The 25,556-nt window shown below is 41.4% G+C and overlaps 1 protein-coding gene across 6 annotated transcripts in view; it reads left to right on the top strand.

Moving 5' to 3' along the window:
- The window catches only part of APBA1 (amyloid beta precursor protein binding family A member 1), a 247,906-nt gene that overhangs the window by 72,920 nt on the left and 149,430 nt on the right, over window positions 1-25,556 (top strand). Inside the window, exon 1 of one of the 6 annotated variants that reach the window (XM_032164247.2) lies at window positions 7,834-7,956. The exons of the other annotated variants lie outside the window; for them this stretch is intronic. The gene's annotated coding sequence lies outside the window, so the exon portion shown is untranslated. Of the gene's footprint in view, window positions 1-7,833; window positions 7,957-25,556 lie in introns of those variants that run through there. 6 annotated transcript variants of the gene reach the window in all.

The following is a 25,556-nucleotide window of genomic DNA, read 5'->3' as shown; positions in this document are numbered from 1 at the left end:
GATATTGATTCTTCCAACCCATGAGCATGGAATGTTCTTCCATTTGTTTGTATCCTCTTTTATTTCATTGAGCAGTGGTTTGTAGTTCTCCTTGAAGAGGTCCTTCACGTCCCTTGTAAGTTGGATTCCTAGGTATTTTATCTCTTTGAAGCAATTGTGAATGGGAGATCACTCATGATTTGGCTCTCTGTTTGTCTGTTATTGGTGTATAAGAATGCTTGTGATTTTTGTACATTGATTTTGTATCCTGAGACTTTGCTGAAGTTGCTCATCAGCTTAAGGAGATTTTGGGCTGAGACAATGGGGTTTTCTAGATATAAAATCATGTCATCTGCAAACAGGGACAATTTGACTTCCTCTTTTCCTAATTGAATACCCTTTATTTCCTTCTCCTGCCTAATTGCCCTGGCTAGAACTTCCAACACTATGTTGAATAGAAGTGGTGAGAGAGGGCATCCCTGTCTTGTGCCAGTTTTCAAAGGGAATGCTTCCAGTTTTTTCCCATTCAGTATGATATTGGCTGTGGGTTTGTCATAGATCGCTCTTATTATTTTGAGATACATCCCATCAATACCTAATTTATTGAGAGTTTTTAGCATGAAGGGTTGTTGAATTTTGTCAAAGGCCTTTTCTGCATCTATTGAGATAATCATGTGGTTTTTGTCTTTGGTTCTGTTTATATGCTGGATTACATTTATTGATTTGCATTTGTTGAACCAGCCTTGCATCCCAGGGATGAAGCCCACTTGATCATGGTGGATAAGCTTTTTGATGTGTTGCTGGATTCAGTTTGCCAGTATTTTATTGAGGATTTTTGCATCAATGTTCATCAAGGATATTGGTCTAAAATTCTCTTTTTTGGTTATGTCTCTGCCTGGCTTTGGTATCAAGATGATGCTGGCCTCATAAAATGAGTTAGGGAAGATTCCCTCTTTTTCTATTGATGGGAATAGTTTCAGAAGGAACGGTACCAGTTCTTCCTTGTACCTCTGGTAGAACTTGGCTGTGAATCCATCTGGTCCTGGACTCTTTGGTTGGTAAGCTATTGACTATTGCCACAATTTCAGAGCCTGTTATTGGTCTATTCAGAGATTCAACTTCTTCCTGATTTAGTCTTGGGAGGGTGTATGTGTCAAGGAATTTATCCATTTCTTCTAGATTTTCTAGTTTATTTGTGTAGAGTTGTTTGTAGTATTCTCTGATGGTAGTTTGTATTTCTGTGGGATCAGTGGTGATGTCCCCTTTATCATTTTATATTGCATCTATTTGATTCTTCTCTCTTTTCTTCTTTATTAGTCTTGCTAGAGGTCTATCAATTTTGTTGATCTTTTCAAAAAACCAGCTCCTGGATTCATTAATTTTTTTAAGGGTTTTTTGTGTCTCTATTTCCTTCAGTTCTTCTCTGATTTTAGTTATTTCTTGCCTTCTGCTAGCTTTTGAATGTATTTGCTCTTGCTTTTCTAGTTCTTTTAATTGTGATGTTAGAATCAATTTTAGATCTTTCCTGCTTTCTCTTGTGGGCATTTAATGCTATAAATTTCCCTCTACACACTGCTTTGAATGTGTCCCAGAGATTCTGGTATGTTGTGTCTTTGTTCTCGTTGGTTTCAAAGAACATCTTTATTTCTGCCTTCATTTCGTTATGTACCCAGTAGTCATTCAGGAGCAGGTTGTTCAGTTTCCATGTAGTTGAGCGGTTTTGAGTGAGTTTCTTAATCCTGAGTTCTAGTTTGATTGCACTGTGGTCTGAGAGACAGTTTGTTATTATTTCTGTTCTTTTATATTTGCTGAGGAGAGCTTTACTTCAAACTGTGTGGCCAATTTTGGAATAGGTGTGGTGTGGTGCTGAAAAAAATGTATATTCTGTTGATTTGGGGTGGAGAGTTCTGTAGATGTCTATTAGGTCTGCTTGGTGCAGAGCTGAGTTCAATTCTTGGGTATCCTTTTTAACTTTCTGTCTCGTTGATCTGTCTAATGTTGACAGTGGGGTGTTAAAGTCTCCCATTATTATTGTGTGGGAGTCTAAGTCTCTTTGTAGGTCACTCAGGACTTGCTTTATGAATCTGGGTGCTCCTGTATTGGGTGCATATATATTTAGGATAGTTATCTCTTCTTGTTGAATTGATCCCTTTACCATTATGTAATGGCCACCTTTGTCTCTTTTGATCTTTGTTGGTTTAAAGTCTGTTTTATCAGAGACTAGGATTGCAACTCCTGCCTTTTTTTGATTTCAATTTGCTTGGTAGATCTTCCTCCATCCTTTTATTTTGAGCCTGTGTGTGTCTGTGCACGTGAGATGGGTTTCCTGAATACAGCACACTGATGGGTCTTGACTCTTTATCCAATTTGCCAGTCTGTGTCTTTTAATTGGAGCATTTAGTCCATTTACATTTAAAGTTAATATTGTTATGTGTGAATTTAATCCTGTCATTATGATGTTAGCTGGTTATTTTGCTCGTTAGTGGATGCAGTTTCTTCCTAGCCTTGATGATCTTTACAATTTGGCATGATTTTGCAGTGGCTGGTACTGGTTGTTCCTTTCCATGTTTAGTGCTTCCTTCAGGAGCTCTTTTAGGGCAGGCCTGGTGGTGACAAAATCTCTCAGCATTTGCTTGTCTGTAAAGTATTTTATTTCTCCTTCACTTATGAAGCTTAGTTTGGCTGGATATGAAATTCTGGGTTGAAAATTCTTTTCTTTAAGAATGTTGAATATTGGCCCCCACTCTCTTCTGCCTTATAGAGTTTCTGCCGAGAGATCAGCTGTTAGTCTGATGGGCTTCCCTTTGTGGGTAACCTGACCCTTCTCTCTGGCTGCCCTTAACATTTTTTCTTTCATTTCAACTTTGGTGAATCTGACAATTATGTGTCTTGGAGTTGCTCTTCTCGAGGAGTATCTTTGTGGCATTCTCTCTATTTCCTGGATCTGAATGTTGGCCTGCCTTGCTAGATTGGGGAAGTTCTCCTGGATAATATCCTGCAGAGTGTTTTCCAACTTGGTTCCATTCTCCCCGTCACTTTCAGGTACACCAATCAGATGTAGATTTGGTCTTTTCACATAGTCCCATATTTCTTGGAGGCTTTTTTTGTTTCTTTTTATTCTTTTTTCTCTAAACTTCCTTCCTCGCTTCATTTCATTCATTTCATCTTCCATCACTGATACCCTTTCTTCCAGTTGATCACATCGGCTCCTGAGGCTTCTGCATTCTTCACATAGTTCTCAAGCCTTGGCTTTCAGCTCCATCAGCTCCTTTAAGCACTTCTCTGTATTGGTTATTCTAGTTATACATTCATCTAAATTTTTTTCAAAGTTTTTAACTTCTTTACCTTTGGTTTGAATTTCCTCCTGTAGCTCTGAGTAGTTTGATCGTCTGAAGCCTTCTTCTCTCAACTTGTCAAAGTCATTCTCCGTCCAGCTTTGTTCCGTTGCTGGTGAGGAAATGCGTTCCTTTGGAGGAGGGGGGGCACTCTGATTTTTAGAGTTTCTAGTTTTTCTGTTCTGTTTTTTCCCCATCTTTGTGGTTTTATCTACTTTTGGTCTTTGATGATGGTGATGTACAGATGGGTTTTTGGTGTGGATGTCCTTTCTGTTTGTTAGTTTTCCTTCTAACAGACAGGACCCTCAGCTGCAGGTCTGTTGGCATTTGCCAGAGGTCCACTCCAGACCCTGTTTGCCTGGGTATCAGCAGCGGAGGCTGCAGAACAGCGAATTTTCGTGAACCGTGAATGCTACTGCCTGATCGTTCCTCTGGAAGTTTTGTCTCAGAGGAGTACGTGGCCGTGTGAGGTGTCAGTCTGCCTCTACTTGGGGGTGCCTCCCAGTTAGGCTGCTCGGGGGTCAGGGGTCAGGGACCCACTTGAGGAGGCAGTCTGCCCGTTCTCAGATCTCCAGCTGCGTGCTGGGAGAACCACTGCTCTCTTCAGAGCTGTCAGACAGGGACATTTAAGTCTGCAGTGGTTACTGCTGTCTTTTTGTTTGTCTGTGCCCTGCCCCCAGAGGTGCAGCCTACAGAGGCAGGCAGGCCTCTTTGAGCTGTGGTGGGCTCCACCCAGTTCAAGCTTCCTGACTGCTTTGTTTACCTAAGCAAGCCTTGGCAATGGCGGGCGCCCCTCCCCCAGCCTCGCTGCTGCCTTGCAGTTTGATCTCAGACTGCTGTGCTAGCAATCAGCGAGACTCCGTGGGCGTAGGACCCTCTGAGCCAGGTGCGGGATATAATCTGGTGTGCCATTTTTTAAGCCCGTCAGAAAAGCGCAGTATTAGGGCGGGAGTGACCTGATTTTCCAGGTGCCGTCTGTCACCCCTTTCTTTGACTAGGAAAGGGAACTCCCTGACCCCTTGCGCTTCCCGAGTGAGGCAATGCCTCGCCCTGCTTCGGTTCGCGCATGGTGCACTGCACCCACTGTCCTGTGCCCACTGTCTGGCACTCCCTAGTGAGAAGAACCCGGTACCTCAGATGGAAATGCAGAAAACACCCGTCTTCTGTGTCGCTCACACTGGGAGCTGTAGACTGGAGCTGTTCCTATTCGGCCATCTTGGCTCCCTCCCTGGACTGCTTCTTTTTCCTCATCGGGGGTTTCTTTAAAAGAACTTCTGCTATATCTCTTAGAAATAAATGGGACAATATGATTGTATTTTTTAATGTATCCATTTACCTGCAGGACAGGAAATGTCTTCATCTGCCTTTTTGTTACCCACTTTCTTGCCCTCTTATTGCCATGTGTCACTTCTTTTAGTAAGCAGCATGGCCTGAGTATAGTGTACAGGCTTTAACTGGACAGGGCAAGGTTAAAAAGCCAGCTCCCCGCCAGGCGCAGTGGCTCACATCTGTAATCCCAGCACTTTGGGAGGCCGAGGCATGTGGATCATAAGGTCAGGAGGTTGAGACCATCCTGGCTAACAGGGTGAAACCCTGTCTCTACTAAAAATACAAAAAAATTAGCTGAGCGTGGTGGTGGGTGCCTGTAGTCCCAGCTACTTGGGAGGCTGAGGCAGGAGAATGGTGTGAACCCGGGAGGCAGAGCTTGCAGTGAGCCGAGATCGCACCACTGCACTCCAGCCTGGGCGACAGAGCAAGACTCCGTTTCAAAAAAAAAAAAAAAAAAAAAAAGCTAGCTCCCTCACTCATTGTGTCAGCCTTGTTTAACTTCTCTGAGCATCAATTTCTTTCTCTGTAAAATGTAGGTGATACAATAAAGCCTACCTCGTAAAGTTCTTGTGAAGTTCAAACTAGGCAGCAGATATCAAGTTCCTATCACCATGCCTGCTGGCCTGCAGTAGGTGCTAATGTCACATATTCTAGTTCCCTTCTTGCCCCTCTACCTTCTCTGTTGCTCCATTGCACCACCATTTGCCATAGTTGGGTTTGGTTATCAAAAACAATTCTCTGCTAATGGACAGAGGGCAAGAAGCCCTCTTTGGCTGCACTGATATTCTTGAGGAAGAACAGTATTTGCTTGCATACTAGTGCTCTTTTCAGAGTGATTTGGGTATAAAATCTAGTGAGTATGAGAGTGGATTCTTTTTGTGTGTATATTCACTTGTTAAGCCTGTTGGCAGGACTCTGCCTATATTCTTCCTTCAGGTTCTAGGAGACTGGGGACCAGGGATGTATTTCTTATGTTTACATGAGTTGTCTTTGAGAATTTTCCATCCATTCATTCAATCATTAATTCATTGGATAAATACATGTTGATTGCTTACTATGTACAGGTATTCTGCTAAGTGTTGGGAATACCACAGTCAATAAAACAAACCCACATCCGTGACCTCATGGAACTTATAACTAGTGAAATTCAGTTTGATGATTTAAAAACAAATTTAATGTAAGCATGTTCTGGACTCTCTGGGTGACCACAAATGCTGCTGTGAGGTTTCAGTGTCTACAATGACATGTGGCTGTTAGTGCCTGGCATCAAATGGCTTTTCCTTAATAGTCAGCAGCTCAAAGGGCACAGGTGAATCTAATTATAAATGATGCCTTACAGCCAAGACCAAATGACAACATAAGCTAATATTTGTGACAATAAAAGCTGCATGTAGAGTTTGAATAGAAGAAAGTGGCTGGAGCATTGAGTCATCACACGATACGCCATAGAATAGGGAGGCCAATCTTGGAAGAACCAGGCTATGGTGTGAAAAGCTAATTTCAACAATATGTTGCATGGCAGATTATTGGCTTTGTAGGTTTGTTTGTATTATCAATTATAAACTTATGTTGATTTTATAGCTATATAAGAGCTTGAAACATAAGGTATTTATAATCTTACACATAATTTATTTTTAGTTTGCTCTGGGGAGGCCTGAGATAGTTTTTTTTTTTTTACTGTAAAGGAGATTAGTACCATCATTCAAGTGCAGAAACATTGTTCCAGAGAAAAATTCTCTACAGGGGTAAAATTCTATGTAAATATGAGCTGTTTGGAAAAAACTAGTTACAGCTTTGATTTATTGAAATATTTTTAAAGGGCAGGAGAAAGGTTATAACTCTTGTTTTTACCCCCCAAATCATTCTGTTTTATGTTTTGTAGTTGTGAACTATTGTTTTTGTGTGAGTCATAACCGAATTGGCATGTTTAAGAATTTCTCATTAATTCTTATAAAAGAATGAAATCATTCCAACCTCTTCCTTCCTTGTCATGCCTCTCCACTTACCCTCACGTGTGTGCATGTGTGCCCATACCCGTGTGCCTCTCCTCTTACCCTCATGTGCGTGCATGTGTGTCCATGCTCATATGCCTCTCCTCTTACCCTCATGTGTGCATGTGTGCCCACATCCATGTGCCCCTCCACTTACCCTCATGTGTGTGCCCACACCCGTGTGCCTCTCCACTTACCCTCATGTGTGTGCATGTGTGCCCACACTCGTGTGCCTCTCCTGTTACCCTCATATGTGCATGTATCCACACTCATGTGCCTCTCCACTTACCCTCATGTCTGCCCGCACTCATGTGCCTCTCCACTTACCCTCATATGTGCCCACACTCATGTGCCTCTCCACTTACCCTCAAGTGTGTGCATGTGTGCCCACACTCATGTGCCTCTCCACTTACCCTCACGTGTGTGCATGCATGCCCACACCCGTGTGCCTCTCCACTTACCCTCATATGCGTGCCCACACTCATGTGCCTCTCCACTTACCCTCAAGTGTGTGCATGCGTGTCCGCACTCATGCACACACCCCCACAAATGCTGTCTAACAACTTCTTTTGACCTATTATACTCACACTTACTCATTTGAGACCTGTCCTCACTGTACACTGCTTTGTACAGCGTTTTGAGATTTGGTTTTAAAAAGCTTTTAGAATTCAAGCTTACTTGACCTTACCCGGGGAATATTAAACAACAATCATAAGTGATTCTCTTTTTGTAATAGTTAGCATTTTCTACTATGTAATACTGCAGTGTCTGATCTCTCCTCTAGACTCTAGGATCTGGGGCAGACTGAAGAGGCCGTTCTCTGTTAGAGAGGGCATTATGTTCGTTCATAGGGTGACCATCCATCTATCCCCATTTGTCTGGCACTATCCAGGTTTATGTCTGCTCTCTCAGCATAATTGTTAATGATGCCTGCTTTCACTCTCAAGAGTATTTCATTTGGATGATAAATTATAAGGTTACTCTAGTTACACAAAACACTTTGGCCTTATGGCCTACTAGAGCCAAACAAAGAAGATGTTTCACAGACTCACTTTAATCACTAATTCTCTTTCTTCATTTGCTTTTAGCTGTAGACCTATGTTTGAATTTATAAAATTGAGAAGTATTTATGTATAAAGATATGGCAACATCCATGTACTTTTTGTACTGTCTCTTTTAGGGATTATGGCAAGTTTATAACAGAAAAGCAGGGATTGGTCACTTTGGAGCAGTGATTGTCTGAACTTCAGCAAAAATTTTGAAGTGTGAGCTGATCAGGACATTTCACATCCAAGAGGTCAAAGCCTGCAAAGCCTGTTACAGTGAGCTTCTAAGATTTACACATATTCTTTCTTCCAAAAATTAAAAGCGAAATTGCATTATCCTGTTCTGCCTAAAATAAAGGTATCATTGACTGGGGCTCAGAAGTTTTGGTTGTAACCTGCTATTTTGGATGACGGTTTTGTCTTTGTCAGAAATTTATTATTTTGGTGTTAAATCTGAGGTCTTCAGCCAGTGATTGGGCTCAGATGGTGGTTTGTGGCATAAGGCATGTGAATGCAAGATGAGAAGATACCTTTTGATTCTTCTGGAGCTAACTGTCCCATTTGCCCTTGGTTCCAGCCATGCATCACTTGTCTTTTTCTCTTTAACTATTTAGTTTTATCCTTACTACCCTTCCAGTGGACCAGGAGAAGGAAAGAAAGGGGAAAATTCCACATGTTGGTTTGCTGCCAAAAGTCTTTTGATAAGAAAGATGATTGACTCTGTTTTGCATATTTTCATGGTCCTGTGTATATATGTATTTTTTTGTTTGCCAGATTAAGCATATTCTTTTTCTTGCATATATTTCTATATTTCTAAATATGTAATGTTTTTCATTTTGTGAAATGTAGGCACTCACTAGAATAAAAACTCCACTGGGGAGACTCATAGCCTATTTTATTTCCCAGTCTCTCCCCCAGGGCCTAAAGTGGTGCCTGGTGCCAAGTAGGTGCTCAAAAATAACAAGAATGAAGAATGCCATAGAGACAGAAAGTAGATTAGTTTTTGCTGGGTGAAAGATAGAAGAATGAGAGTGACTGCTAATAGGTCTGTGATTTCTTTTTTCTTCTTCTTCTTTGTTTTTTAATGAGACAGAGTCTCGCTCTGTCACCCAGGCTGGAATGCAGTGGCGCGATCTTGGCAAACTGCAAGCTCCGCCTCCCAGGTTCATGCCATTCTCCTGCCTCAGCCTCCCAAGTAGCTGGGACTACAGGCGCCTGCCACCATGCCCAGCTAATTTTTTGTATTTTTAGTAGAGATGGGGTTTCACTGTGTTAGCCAGGATGGTCTCGATCTCCTGACCTCGTGATCCGCACGCCTCGGCCTCCCAAAGTGCTGGGATTACAGGCGTAAGCCACCGCGCCCCGCCAGGTCTGTGTTTTCTTTTGGAGGTGATGAAGATGTGCTGGATTGAGATAGTGGTGATGGTTGCAAAACCACGTGATCATACTAAAAACCACTGAATTATACATTTTAAAAGGTTTAATCTGATGGAATGTTAATTATATCTCACTTTTTTAAATTGTAAAAAGAGAATACATGAAAAACAAAGGATTAATAAATTATATGCCTTATCCATTGTCATAGTTGGTGCTTAAAACATATATCTTTTGAATGAATGAATGGTTGTTTTTCTATACCAAATCATCTAAGTAAATGTTTCTCTCAAAGCATGGTCTGTGTGTCACTCATTGTGTGGCTTGGTAGTTATCTGGTTAAAAATCTTTGAGTTTACAAGTTGAGGTTGCCCATGGAGCCTGAGCATTGTTTAGTATTAGAAGGGGTTGGAATACAGGGGAAAATGTAGTAGACTATCTTTGGGAAAGTAGTTTTGTTTGTCAGTCAGAAATACAAGTAAGCTACTGTCTGTTGAGATTGTTTGATTCAAGCACTACCAAAGGAGACTGCAATGTGATGCTTTTTGAACATTTTTTTAAATATGGAGGAGATACCTCTGTCACAGGCAGTCTCGGTTCAAATCTTTCCAACTCTTTCATTCTATGCTCTTGTTAAATCAGTTTAAAGTCCTTATGAATCTGTTACTCTGCAGAGAGCAAAATTTGTCAAAACAGATTAATGCCATCTCTTGAAACATTTAGCTATACTATGACAACTAATCTACAAGGATTTGTCAGAATTCATGTAATTTACCCACTTAATAGTTGCCAACAAGTAGTTTTATGGTCCTTCAAGTCAGCAAAGGCAGGTTATGGTGGTAGGAATGGTTTTACATCCTCTTTAGCACAAGGTCATGTAGACTTCTAAAAATATATTTTCCTGTATTTCAGGCAATTTTCTTGTATTTTCTCTCAAATGATATATATGAAATTAGTTTGAAAAGAGTGTTTACTATTACATGAATACTAATTAATATTGTCTTTATTGTATCTGAACTATGTTGAGAGAAATAAAAAACTGACCTCCTGATCAAAAAGGGAGTTTGAGGCTCTTTCAGCTTTGGAATAGATTAACTTCTTGTGTTTGAAACTTTTCCTGGAAGGTAATTATTCTATCTTGTTCACAATAAACAAATGATCTCAATAGCCTGCATCTTGTTTGTTATTAAAATCTGTGAATCTGCTGCACATACTCTTGTATTATCAGCTTTTCTTTTTGTATTCTAAAATTATACTAGGGATACCTGATAGTTATATAGCTGTAAGCTTTATTAGTACTACTAGTAAACATTTGTGAATTTTTTATTATGTGTTAGCAAGTATGTTATGCCATTTATTTATATTATCTCATTTAAGCCTCCCAGATGGAGGATGAGTTAACATCCCTATTTTATTTTTATTTATTTATTTTTTATTTTATTTATTTATTTATTATTATTATTTTTTGAGATGAAGTCTTCTCTGTTGCCCAGGCAGGAGTGCAGTGGCACATCTTGGCTCACTGCAACCTCCGCCTCCCAGGTTCAAACAATTCTCCTGCCTCAGCCCCCGAGTAGCTGGGATTACAGGTGTGCACCTCCACACCAAGCTAATTTTTCTATTTTTAGTAGAGACAGGGTTTCACCATGTTGGCCAGGTTGATCCCAAACTCCTGACCTCAGGTGATCCACCCACCTCCCTCCCAAAGCTGTGATTACAGGTGTGAGCCACCACGCCCAGCCAACATCCCTATTTTAAAAATGAAGAGACTTGCCTAAAGTTACATGTAGCTGATAAGTGGTCGAGCTAGACTTGGGCTGTCACTATTGGGCTGCTTTCTCATAAAGAGCTTCTGCTTACATCTTTTCAAACTCTCACAAAAACCATGCCACTCCCATTTTACAGATGAGGAAGCAAAGGTTCAGGGTCACACAGCTACTAAGAGACAGAAGCTGGACTTGAAGTAAGATCATCTGGTCCTAAACCATGGTGCTGTTTCTGCAGAATTGCCGTCACCATAAGCAGCGGAAATCGTTTTTGGCCACAGCCTGTGCTCTCCCTGCCTTCTTTGCATTTCCTTGAAGGCAGAGAGAGGGGAGTTAACAGGAGTCCCAATTTTTATGGGAGACACAGTTTTGAAATAGCCTCTCTTCCTGGTCATTACCAGGGAGGCAACAGATTAGAAAGAAGGGAGTATAGCAGCTGCTCCCCTTAGACAAAACAGCAAGTTAGTGTGGGGTGCTTTGGTCATGTTTCTGGGTGTAAGATGAGGGCTGTAATCAGATCAGATATTTGCAGAAACGCTGCCAGGCAAAGTGAACCTTTGACTTGTTTTGGATCAGTCTTATAAAAACGTGTGAAGCCCCAGAAAGAAACTTACATTGGCCTCCTGATCGTCCTCTCCCTTCGAGCGAATGTGCTGGTTCTTAACAATTTGGCAGCTATAGACTCCTTAGAGTAGTGGTTCTCACACTTTAGTCTGCATCGGAATCCTCTAGAAGACTTGGGAAAACACAAAGCTCTGGGCCCAGCCCCCAGAGGCTCTGATTCAGGAGGTCTGCATAGTGTCTGAGAATTCACACTTTTAACACATTCCTGGGTGCTGCTGGTGCTACTGGTCCAGGGGCCACACTTTGAGAACCACTCTTTCAGAGAATATTGGTGAAAGCTCTATAATCCTTCCTTCAGTAGATACTAGGTTGATGAATTACTAAGTTTTGAATTATCAAACTTTGGCAAGCTTGTTTAAATATGCTGCTGAGTGGTTTGGCATCGGAGGGAATATGTGAGAGTGTTTTACCAAATAATTTGAAATTGGTTTGGTGAATCAGTTAGGAACAGCACCTAGAACACTGTGGGAACTCCTCAGTTCCATTGAGGACCCAGAGGGAACACTGACTATTGTAAACGAGTAGTAAGAAATGCTTAAAACCACTTATAGTATTTGCAAAGTTGTTAAAGGCAATGACTAAAACACTTTTTCAAATAGTGACAGTTGGAATGAAATGCAGTTCTCTAATGTATGCAATTAAAATTTAGACTAGTTTTTAAAATTGGGGTAAATATATGTAATATAAAATTTACCATTTTAGCTATCATTAACTGCACAGCTCACATTGTCGTGCAGCCATCCACACTATCTGACCTTAGAGCTCTTCATCTTGTAACCTTGAGACTCCAAACTCATTAAACAACTTCCCCTTTCCCTCTCCTCCCAGCCCCTGGCAATCACCAATTCTACTTTCTGCTCTATGAATTTGACTACTCTAGCTTCCTCATATAGGTGGAATCATACAATATTTGTCCTTTTGTGACTGGCTTAGACTAATTTTTGAAGATACTTTGAAACAGTTATAAAATGCAGTAAAAATATCCTAACAGTGAATGAAATATAAACTAAAAAAAGCACTTGAAAACAAAATCAAGTTAGAAAGCTTGATCCTTGGACTTTCAAAAATCTTCCTTCATGGCGGACTATAACTTGAAACCCATTTCTTGGTGTGTTCCAGGACCAAGGCTAGTCTGGATACCTTTTCCATCTCCCCACAGATGGATCTTGCTTCCTATTCCTACAAGAACCTTGTCCCCTTGTAGGCCCTTAGGCAGAGCTGGGTCTTGAGCCCCCAACTTCGTCTATTTATTCATTCAGTAGATACAGGTTCTGTTCAAGATGCAGGGACCTAGAGGAGAGCCACCTTCCTTCTGCTTCCTTTCACCACCACCCCCACCTTGAAGTGTCTACTGGGGACCCAGAAGGACCACACCTGTCATTACCTGCCCACCTGGAGTGAGGTGTGCTGTGTCAAGTAGATTTCTCGGTTGATAAAGCATACAACTTTAAATGTCTTTTAAAACTTTTACCTATGTCAGTGGGAATCTTTCCGTAATGTATTAGTCCCTTCAGCCTCAAGCAGAATGTGCCAAACATAATTTAACCTTTCCTCCATAAGCAAGGTCAGTGTTGCACTGTAAATATTGATTTGCACCCCCACTAAATGGCTGGGAGCTGCTGCATGTAATTCAGCAGCCACTACCGTTTCAGCTGTCACTTTTCAAGGTGTCTTCACATCCACTTCTAATTTGCTAATTTTAGGAAGACCTATGCAGAAAATCAGATATTCCAAGCCTTCAACCAGTTGACTGGGCTGAAGATAGATTGCAACAGAAGATAGATTGTGTCCTTTAGTATCTGCCCTCTGCTTCTAGATGTATAGAATTCCCAATATTTAGTTGGACATGTGGCACCAGAATAGGGAAGATTGCATTTCCCTTCACCTACTTGCAGGTATATGTAGTCGACACAACTAAGTAGTAGTCAATGAAATGTAAACAGAATGCAACATCTGTGGAGGAGAGGGGGTGTCTTCTTAAAGGATGGTGTGCACCCTTCTTTCTATTAATAACATGCTCGGAACATGGTTGTGATGGCTGCAGCTCCAGCTTGGATGCAAGGATAAGCTGTCTGCTTTCATATAGCTGGCACTATTATACTAGCCATAATCTGGATTTTTATATAAAAGAGAAACAAACATATATCTTGTTCATTCGCCATGAGCCTGTGTCTTGGTTACTTGTAGCTAAATCTCATCATAATGAATACACAGATAAATCAGATGAAAGGATTTAGATGCCTGGAAAGAATAAAAGTTCCACATCAGTGAGTAAAAGAAAAATATCAGCAGAATCCCAACATATAAATAGATAACAAGTGCCAGGCACAGTGGCTCACACCTATAATCTGAGGGATTTGGGAGACCAAGGCAGGAGGATTACTTGAGCCCAGGAGTTCAATGCCAACATGGGCAACATACCAAGACTGTCTCTACAAAAAAATTTAAAAATTAGCAGGGTGTGGCTGTGCATGCCTGTAGTACTAGCTACTTGGGAGGCTGAAATGGGAAGATCCCTTGAGCCAAAGAGTTAAAGATTGCAGTGAGCCATGATCACACCACTGCACACCAGCCTGGATGACGGAACGAGACCTTGTCTCCCAAAAGGGGTGGGGGGGATGCAAAAAAACAAAACAATCAATCAATAAAGAAGTTGCTCCGATTGGGTGGGGGTGTCTAGAGTTTCATCGGTTCAGCCTTCCCTCCCCTCTGAAGCATCGCTGATCGTGAATTGCTGTAGAACACAGTTTGAAAACTGGCGTGCCTGACCTGAAGGTCTCTTCAGAGCTTAGAGCTTAGATACTGAAAGAGCTACCCTCAGACTGTAATTAGGATAATTGTTGAGTTCCCTCTAGGTGTTTCCTTAGGCATCCTGCTACTATCGTTTACCACCATCCCAAGAGATCCAGGGTATTTAGCCTCACTGTGGATATAGCTAGATTGAGCAACTTTGAACGTCTGAAAAATCATCTATGCACCCACAAATAAACAAAAAATATTCTATCCTTGAATGCAAAAGGAAACAGTTATCACCAAGATCATATCCTTTTCTGCGTGGGAGATGTGGAGCCACTCTCAGATTGACAATAATGGATATAAAATGGTCTATGAGTTAGAGATCCACTAGAATATTTCCTGAAGTGTGACATAATCCGAAGCCATGGAGATCAGGGTGGACTAGACAATCTCAGAGGTGTGTGCCATTCTATTAACTACAATTCCATTAATAAGCAGGAAGGCACACATTGGGAACTAGGTGGATTTTCTTCAGTATGCTTTTGATATTGCCGCTAAGCACAGATTCCCAAGGAAACTAAACTAGAAGATAAGTCAAAGGAGATTGAAAATATTAAATATCAGGTATTTCTTTGACTTATTGACTGCTTGATGTTTAGCATTAGACTTCAGACCAGACAGCAATGTTACAGATATTACCCAGGCACTCGGGCAACTTTCATATAAAGTTTATTTGAGCCTTAGTTTTTTATCTCCTTGTTGCTGGTATCATCACCTTGAAAGTGAACTGTAACAATACATGTATGTAGAACCTGTATTTTGTTTTTAATAATATTTATAATAGTTTATATGAATTGACAGTTTACTTTGTGCCAATCTTTGTGTTAAGTACTTCATACCACATTTCTCATTTAATTCATATCACTACATTGTAGTTGTTAATATCTCATTTGACAGATGAGAAAATTTATGTCCGGAGAGCTTTGGTAACTTGCCTAACACTAGTAACAGCAAATCATTATTCTGACCTCTCGTTAGACTCCAAAACATTATTCATAACCACCACTTCTTCACCAGAAAGTGTTATGTGATTGGCTTGGGTAATGCCTACTCATCAGAAAAGAACTGCAAATGTTGGATGGAATGTAGTTCAGAACTCTTTGGGCAGTCAATCACGTGTGCCTTTTCTGTTAGGGTTTTGTTCATATTCTCACCAAGAATCCTCAATCAGGTTATTACTATATATTATTATAATCCCCAATCATAATCATATAATCATATTGTACCCAAGAATATTATATTCACCACAACCTCCCTTCCTCTATAATGTCATCCAAATCTTATGTCATCCTTCCTTTCCCTCACTCCCTGATTCTCTTCACATTCCTTAGTTTATCTTTCTTCTGATCACCTGTTTCATGGGAAATAGTAACCTGGATAGATAAGGCGGCCTGTTTGTCCAAGAGCTGCTTTGACATGTTGGCTCACCAGAGGAGACTGGGGCCCAAGAACTTGATTAAACACCCTGGTTCCTTGTCACTCAAGTGAGGTGTGCAGAACAGCAGCATCAGCGACACTTGGCAGACTCTTGGGCCCCACCCAAACCTACCGCATCATAATCTGCATTTTAAAGACACCCCCTACCTCCATGATTTTAGGCACATTGAAGTTTGAGCAGCATGGCTCTTGTCTGTTGCTGCAGCCATGATATGTCATAAGTGGTCTCAGAGCCTGTTTACAAGGGGAAAAGATGGACAGAACCAGCAGGAATACCCAGAGCCTGTGGCCCAACTCAGGGATATGATAAGTCAAGAGGAGGAAAGAGCCAGGAGTTGTCCCCAGCATAAATAAAGAAGACCTACAGAATCTAACGCCAGAAGATCCAACACCTCTGCTGTTATGCAAATGTAATAAAAACGCATTCAGTCCAACTTGGAATCTATAGAAAGTTAAGTAAAAGTTGAGTAATCAAGGTCACAAAAGTCATTTAAGGGCAGTCATTTAAGAGAGCTTCACTGAACAAATTTCACAACTAACAAATCTTTCATGGATGAAAAACGCTGATAAAAGGTTTCCTTTTTGAAAAGTGATTTTGTGTATTTGCTTAATTTTATTTTAATCCTGGACCTCTTATCTACTTTGGCTTTCATTGGCATCAATGGGAATGTGAAAGAATTGACCTCATTTGAAAGTTCCTTTCAGCAAATGGTCAAAGCTTTGTTTTCTGCTTCATTGTTTTCTAAACTGGTGCATAAAAATAATACTTGTGCTTCAGGCATGTGCTGGCAACTTTAGCCTCCTGTAATTTCCTGAGCCACATATTACATCTGTTTTCTGCTTACAGATGAACCTCAGCTCTCACTCCCTCAGGGTCTCCTTCGTGTTCTTTTGGCGCCTTGTTGACAGTTGTTTGGTAATTCTTATGGTTATAATTCTTTGAATATCTTTTCAGTTATGATTGGATGAGGTCTAAGCAAGTGAAATATGACATATTGCCTTTTTCCTGTCAAAGCAACCCCATATCATATATGCATGATAGCATGGTTGCTGATTTAAAAACCAATTCTAGAAGGAAAAATGTCATGTTTCCTAGAGATTATAAATAACTAGACACAGATAAGCACAGGTGTATTTATATTGGCCTCCAAATATTCTGATAAGAAAGAAATACAGTCTGTTGTTTGACTTTCAAAGGGTAAATTTTAAAAATGTAACAGAAATGCAACTTTTGGCTTTGTATTTTAAATGCATTATGTTTGGAAAATATTATGATAGAATGAAGTATAGACACTGTAAAGCCAAAGGTTAGAGTCTTCTCACAGTGATAATTACTCTGCAGTATTTGAATGACTAGCAAGTTTCTTATAGGGCATTTTATAATACTGTTTTTTTGCAGAAGCCTTTATCATTTTACATCATTTAATTTGGTAAAATGATATAATATTCCTATGTATATAGAAAACCTCAGTTCCTATTAATGTATTCAGTCATGTTTATAGTTCAGTTTTCAGGTTCAGGACAATTTTATTCCTAATGATATGAAGAAAAGCTCATATAAGAAACTACTTCTTTTTTTGTTTGTTTGTTTTAATAAAGAAAAGAGGTTTAGTTGACTCAGAGTTCCGCATGGCTGGGGAAGCCTCAGGAAACTTACAATCACGGTGGAAGGGGAAGCAAGCATGTCTTACATGGTAGCAGACAAGAGAAGAGTGAGCACGTGAAAGCATAGGAAAGACTGTCATTTATAATACCATCAGATCTCATCAGAAACCACTATTTATTTATTTATTTATTTATTTTTTAAAGAGATAGGGTCTTGCTCTGTTGCCCAGGTTGGAATGTAGTGGCGTGATCATAGCTCACTTTAACTTTGAACTCCTGGCTCAAGGGATCCACCCATCTCAGCCTCCCAAGTTGCTAGGAATACAGGTACTCAACATGACAACCTGCTAATTTTTAAATGTTTTATAGCGACAGGGCCTCACTATGTTACCCAGGCTGGCTTCAAACCCCTGGCCTTAAGCAAGCCTCCTGCCTTGGGCTCCCAAAGTACTGGGATCACAAGCAGAGCCACTGCTTCTGTCTGTTCCAGAAAGCACTTCCCTTGGTACAGAAACCATGAGCTTTGTGATCCATAAGAATGAAGACATCGTAAAATATTATGACTATAAGATATGGAGGGACTTCAATTTCCTGTTCAGCATTCTAATAAGGGTAATTTAGGTAAATGACTTTCTAATTATTAAAAACGATGAATGTATCTGTAGAAAAAAATCACTTTTATTATACAAGCAAGAAAACATAATAACCCAGTTAAATGGATTTCAGCAATGATAAGTAAGGAGAGGACCAGTCTTTGTGAATAAAAGCACCCATCCTATCAAAGTCAGCTTAGGAAATGAGCATGTCTTGAAGACCTGGTTTGTTGATGTTGGACACATGTATTTAGGGGAGAAAACAGACTTTTTTTTCCTTTTTTTAAGTTCTTAGCTGAGACACTTTTCTGAAAACAAAAATCAGATTAACAAAAGAAAAGCATGCAAAAGTTTATTAACATGTGCTGTACCTATCACATGGGAAAGGCCTCGGTTCAAAAGCATTTCTCTCTCAAGGCAGTAGCTTAAGGGCCTTGCTTTAAAAGTATTTTAACGGAGCTGTAAATCCTACATAGTGACAAGACAAAAGAGAGAACAATTGTGGTGTTTTAAAAGGTGGGAAAATGAGGGAAGATGCTAAAATCTGTTCCCAGTTTCCTCTGGTGCCAGCTTGGTGCCTTCTCTGGGCCGAGAAGTGCCGTCTCCAGGAAGGAAGGATTCGTGTCCTGCCATTAGGTGGTTAGAGGCTGAGGCAGAGTGTTCCCCTGCATTTTCAATGTCTTTAACTTAACAACTGTCTTTGAAGGGAATTTTGGTTCCCTTCATATTGTTAACAAGCTTCTATGTTGAGCATTCAAAAGAAGTGGCAGACATGGTTCTTGGCTTTCAGATGTGTACTTAATCAAAGAGACTGGGTATCTTCTTATACATTAAGACATTTAGGAATATTTGTCAGCCATCTGTATTTGAAAGTATAAACTGTTATTCCACTGAAAGAGCTCTGTATTGATTGTGGATTCAGGAATCCACAGGGGAAGGCTAGATTCAGAAAAGACAGAGAACTAAAGAGAAGGGGTAAAACGGCACCTGGAGAGAAGGGGAAATGCAGTTAACTGGACATCATCAGGACCTCACATCAGAAGTTCTGCCTTGAAAGCATTTAGAAAAGTGGGGCCTCATAGGCAGTACCTCTCTCCTCCCTCAGCTGCCTTGCCTCTGCTTTGGGAGGGAAGCATTACATGCAGTTTTTCACCTCCTCCCACAATTTGGGACCATAGTACGGGGGACCTCTTGGAGTCATGGCAACGGTGGGAAAGGATTTTCTTCATGAGTCTATTCAGATTTGCACTTGGCAGAAAACTTTCAGCAGAAAGCCATTAGCTTTCTCTTAGGACTTTGGTTTTCAAGTTGAGTTTGGAACCAGAACTGAAGATTAAAACATGCAGAATATTCTCTATGCCATTTAGCTGTCTGCAGAAACCCACTGTTGCTGGGTACCCAGCCATGTCCCCTGCCCACCCCCACCCTGGTGAAGCTGGGAGTGAGAAGCCAGGGGAAGCACAGTGTATGCACATGGCCAGAAAAAGACTGACACAATTCGTGGGTATTAGAGCACAGTTCTCTTTCTGGAAATTGGGGGTGATTATTTCTCCTTCATTGTGTGCAGCATCCTTTTGAGATCATTTGGGGAGGGATTTTGTCAGAATGGAGAATCGTGATTAATGGTGAAGGCCTTCGAGAGCCAGCCCGTGTGAATGCATTATTCTCAGCTGCTTTCCCATCTGCACACACAGATTGCTCAGTGCCAGTGCCGTGAGGCCTCCAGAGCTGAGCTGGTCCCGCCTCATTATTTTGGCTGATGAACAAATAGACCCAGGGAGGGTAAGGAGCTTACCCGGCAGCACATAAGGAGCCGGCCCAAAGCCAGGACTAGAACCAAAGTCTCCCATGTCCACAGGATACTGTTTCCTCGCCTAACACAATGCCACTCTGTTCACCATTCAATTCAACAGCTATTTATTTGAACCTCGCTGGATCTGCCAGGAACTGGGCTAAGCCCTGGGGTTTCTAAAATAGGTAAAGCATGTTCCCGCCCCATGAGGAACTCATAGTCTAGGAGGGAGGGAGAAACATTGATAGTACATCTTGTTATTTTTAAAAAAATGAAGAGAGGAATGAGCACGGGGATAGAAACTCAGAGGAAGAGCACGTGGACCATCCTAGGAGTGCTGAAGCAGGTGTCATTGGAGCAGAGGCTTAAAGGACTGGCAAGGGTGAGTTTTGGGAAGGAGGGTGAAAAGAGCAGCCCAGAGGAGGAGCGGCATGAGCCCCACCTGCTGTGCTTCCACTACCAAACCAAGTCCTCATGCTCCTCCATAGAGAAGCAGGAGGGGCTTCACCTTTAATTCAGTAACGTCATTTCTCTTAACATTGCAGGTAGAATATACAGTGAGTATTTTGGATTTTTCTTTTTCTATTTCATCAAGTAGAAGATGGACTTAAAATGTTTGGCCAGAGAGAAATAGAAAAGCCAATCCCAGTTTAAATTGCTTGAATCTGATTCAATCAGGATCTCAGATCTTCCGGTTCACGATTTCAGCTTGTTTTGAAAGCTACCTAAATTGAGGAGGGGGCAGGGCACAGAATAAGTTTTGGCTTTAATACACTAAAGACTGCCCTAATAACCTGAAAGACCCAGTAGAAAACCATGGGCTAAATGAGATACTGAATGAAAGCTGGGTACTGAGACCCCCACCATGCCTTGTTTCTGGTGATTTCATGCTCCAAATCTTGTCATGATACACTGCACACATCCCTCTGTATAGTGCGTTAAGTGGTTGTGAGAGAGGAAGGGGAGCCCATGGGTCAGAAACCCCCTGTTACATGGAAAGAGCAGAGAAAGAGGAATTAGAGTGGATGCCTTCTCTGTCTGGGCCTAGCATCACGTCATTTGGTCTTTTCCCATGAGCAATGGAATCAAGCAACAGTGATTGATTATCTTCTAAGTACAAAGCATTTTGCTAAGTGCTTTGAGGATATCAAGAATGAGATGCACCGGAAGCAGTGGCTCATTCCTATAGTCCCAGCACTTTGGGAGGCCAAGGCAGGTGGATCACTTGAGCCCGGGAGTTTGAGACCAGCCTGAGCAACGTGGTAAAACCCCATCTCTATTTTTAAAAAATTACAAAAATTAGCTGGGCATGGTGGTATGTGCCTGTAGTTCCAGCTACTCAGCAGGCTGAGGTGGAAGGTTGGCTTGATTCTGGGAGGCAGAGGTTGTAGTGAGCTGAGATTGTGCCACTGCATTCCAACTTGGGCAATAGAGCCAGACCCTGTCTCGAAAACAAACAAAAACAAAAGCATGAGAAGATAATATTCTTCCCCTCAAGCCCCCTATAGAGAGCAAGGTCTTATGCTATATAAGGTAGAACTGTACTACTTCTTTATTTAGTAGCCATGTTAATGTTGGCAAGGAAGTATGAGCTTCAATTTCATCTGTAAATTGGGGGCACTAGTTACAGGGATGTGGTGAGATTAAATGAGATAATCTATGTAAAGCTCCTAGCATAATGCCTGCCATATGATACATACTCAGTTAATATTATTTGCCATAATCATGATCATCATTGTGGTGCAGAGGAACTAAGCTCTGACTTGTAAGCTCTGATGTCTATGTTGACATCTCCACATGGATCTTTAACAAGCAGATCAAACTTAACATGTCCAAAAAATGGAAGTGCTGATTGTTTTCCTCTCCAGACTGTTTTTTTTTTTCTCATCTTCACAACCGATTAAATGGCATCACCATGTTATTGCTAAAACCAAAGACTTGGGGGACATCATTGATTTCCTCCCTTTTTCTTTTCCTTAATTTCCAACCAACAAACAAGTTTTGTCTTTGCTGCTTCTTAAAAAAAAAATCATGAACTTGCCTATTTCTCTCCCATCTCTGCTGCTACCACTCTGGTCCAAGGCACCATTGTCTGTTGCGTTTCATTTGTAGCTCTTTCATTCTCCCACTGTCAATAAGCTTTTTAATGACATTGCCCCCTTTTCTGTTTCTCCAATATGCCAACCCCTTTCCTACCTGAGGGCCATTGCACTAGATATTTCATCTAATGAGAACGTTCTTTCTTTCTCCCCAATAGCTTCATTATTTGCTTGCCTTTGCAAATCAGGTATCTGTTCAAATGTCATTCCCACAAAGAGGTCTTCCCTGACACTGCTTCTTTCACCCACCTCACCCATCACCCAGTTTCTTTCTTTCTCTTTTCTTTTTTTTTTTTTTTGAGACGGAGTCTTGCTCTGTCACCCAGGCTGCAGTATGGTGGCACAATCTCGATTCGCTGCAACCTCCACCTCCAGGGTTCAAACGATTCTCCTGCCTCAGCCTCCTGAGTAGCTGAGATTACAGGCACCCACCACCATGCCCAGCTAACTTTTTGTATTTTTGGTAGAGACGGGGTTTCACCATGTTTGTCAAACTGGTCACAAACTCCTGACCTTAAATGATCCGGCCACCTCAGCCTTCCAAAGTGCTGGGATTACAGGCTTGAGCCACCACGCCAGGCCAATATCACAGTACATTCTTTTATTTTTTCTGGAACATCTCCACGGCTGCTACCAAAGGTGGGTCATGGGGAAGTACTGGACAATCTCATTGGATGTTTTTTGGAGAGGGCTGGGAAGTGGTTTACATCACTTCTACTCATTATTCTTAGACAGACATCAGTCTCATAAACCCAACCTACTTGCAAGGGATGCCAAGAAATGTCATTTTCTCATGTGCTCAGGAAGATGAAACAGTGTGGCAAACACATCTTTGACTTCCACAGCTCATGTAACTGAAAGTCCAAGTGTGTGGCTTACAGATACACCAATGACACCAAGCTCCAGTTTTTCTCTCTCCAACTCTGGATTCTCTTTCAATTTGGCCACATTCTCAGATAGGTTGTCCTCTTGCTTACAGTGGCAAATAAACAATGAGGCTCTTTCCTAGAAGCCCCAGTGGAAGTCTTCTAGACTCTGGGGCACCTGCCCATCACAAAACCAATTACTATGATGAAAGGAATGTGACCTGTTGATTACCTTGGATCACTATTGTGTTCTCCATCACTGAATTTGGAGGATGGGGAGGCAATTGAACCATAGCGAGTCGAGACTGGGAATGGATGAAGCTTTAAAAAACTCTTGTGGGAAGTAGGATGAATGGATGCCAGTGGCAAAAAAAGACAAAAATGTTCACTACAACAGCATATAAGATTTATCAACCAACAATATACAATTCTAAACACTCTGATCAATGGACCATATTTTCTTCTTGAATTATCTTTAGCAACAATGGTCTCTACCAGAAGCATATACAGCCAAACTATTTTTTAAAGTATATGGAACTCTTGGTTCTTTGCTTCATCATACTTTAGGCTGAATTTTTTTGTTGACTAAGGAGAGAGCTAAGTGGCTTCATTCTAGTAAAAAATACTTATTTGGGGTTGTTAGTTGTAATGGGCAGCCAGGTCTTCCCTTATATTTCCCACCTCTACAGAGTTCTTAGAAAATGCAGATATAGCTCATTTTTTAGGCAACAAGGAGAGGATGATCTGGAAGCAGCATTGAGAATTAAGGAAGACACCAGCTCTTCCTCCTAGTCCAGGAAAATAAGGGCTTGTGTAAAGAAACCACCACCATTTGAGACCCTTACAAGGGAAGCAGTGCCCTCATGGGAGCACAAAACTGTGGCTAGAGAAAGAAAATGAAGAATGTTCCACAAAGAGTTTGGCTTTAAAAATCCCCTGCCCAAAAGCCAGGTTATCATGATTTCAGCTCAGGTATGGGCTGAATCAAGGAAAACCTCAGTGATCGGTCAACTGGAGGTTACCCGTTGTTGAGTTATGGTCACTCAGCAAATATGTGTTGAGACCATGATGTGCCAGCCCTCAGTTAGGTTCAGCATCAAATACATAACAAAAATAGAAACTTTGATAATAAGAGATGTACAAATGATCACAGCATAATATAGGGAGATCTGATTCTGAGCTGCCTGTATACAGTAAGGGGCAAGGAGATGCCAGTAGTCAATCTGGACACAACATTCAGCACATAGAGTTAGCTGCTGTAAAGGCCAAGCCCTAGAAGGATCCTGATCTGTTTTTATAGTGGTTATTATGTATGGATGGGTGTTGAGTGATGGCTCTAGCTGCTTGCCCCAGCAGAAATCCTGTTGAGCAGCTGCAGTAAGGGTTCAGGAGTTCTATGACAGCAGAGTAAAATCCATGGGCCAGACAATTGGTCATTGCAACAGGTTCCATCATGAAGTGACGAGGCAGGCATATACATAGGTGGGCAGTCTAGAATAAGGCTCAACTTAAAAATGCCAGGACAGGTTGCCAGCAGGTAGCAGAGCCCATCCCAGGGCCATATGAGAGGCTGGATTTGGGTTTTGGGGATGAGATAAGCAGGAGAAAGGCAGATGGTCCCAAGTCCTAGGAGTACAGGAATGCTCAGCAGGTGACCAGATGGGTTTTGGTACAGGGAATAAATAGAAATTCCATCACCAGAAATGAGTCAGTGCTTAGGATACAAGTCTTATGAACAGGGAGAGAGTCCACTTTTCATACCATGAGTACAGATCAGAAACAGTCAAGGGGATCTGGACACTGGGCCCTGTGTGTTAGACCAGAGCTCCAGAAATCCCACCAGCAGCAGGTCAGGACTGAGTTGTGGAGACCTGGGTGGCCTGAGCCTACAGCTGGAGTCAGATGGTACCCCTGGGCCAAGGGAGAGATGCAGAAGCTGGGACTCAAAGCCACAGCTTTGTCTGGCCTATGAGGCATCCCCCTTCTCTCCAGGGCACATTGGGCTAGGCCAGCCTTTGGCCCTGGCAAGAATGAAGGAAGCAGGCACACACCGCTTTCCTTGAGCCTCAGTCTCTTCTTATTATCTCTTCTGTTGTCATTTAGAGGATCCCGGCAGAGGTTTTGGGTCGGTAGCTAAGTTGACTCACCTTACATATTATTGTGGTTCAGCAACTTTTTTAGTCTTTAAGTCTCCTCTGCTTATAGTATTTTAAGGAGCAGATAATTTTTCAAATGCAAATTTCCTAATTAGATATAGCATTCTCACTACCCGACATTATGTATTTATTTGTTTGCTGTTTATATCACCTAAAATGATTGTCAGCTCCCCAAGGGCAGGGCCTTTGTTTTGTTCACTACTGGGTTCCCAGTGCCAAGAACAGTGTCTGTCACATAATAGATGCTCAGCATGTTTGTTGAGTGAACAAATGTGAATAAATGAATAAGCAAGTCAACATTCCATTCTTGTGGGCTTGGCTGGCTCTAATCTGTCCACAGACACGTTATACCCAAATGAGATAATTCATGGGTTTGTGCTAAGTAATCAAAAGTTTTCTCTGGATATGGTAGGCAAATTATGACTAATTCATCCTGGACATAATGAAATGATCATTCCTTTGTTTTGTTAGTTACTCTAAGAGTAATTTGGATTTTGATGTCATTCAAACTTTGACCCTTCTCATTTTCCTACAAGAATATAAGCTTTGCCCGCATCGCCAAGTCAATCCTAAGCCAAAAGAACAAAGCTGGAGGCATCACGCTACCTGACTTTAAACTATACTACAAGGCTACAGTAACCAAAACAGCATGGTACTGGTACCACAACAGAGACATAGATCAATGGAACAGAACAGAGCCCTCAGAAATGATGCCGCATAGCTACAACTATCTGATCTTTGACAAACCTGACAAAAACAAGAAATGGG

This window comes from Hylobates moloch, unplaced genomic scaffold, assembly GCF_009828535.3.
Source record: "Hylobates moloch isolate HMO894 unplaced genomic scaffold, HMol_V3 SCAFFOLD_10, whole genome shotgun sequence".
NCBI classification, from domain to species: Eukaryota; Metazoa; Chordata; class Mammalia; order Primates; family Hylobatidae; genus Hylobates; species Hylobates moloch.
The sequence above is the reverse complement of the archived record's forward strand: the minus strand, read 5'-3'. Positions and strand labels throughout refer to the sequence as shown.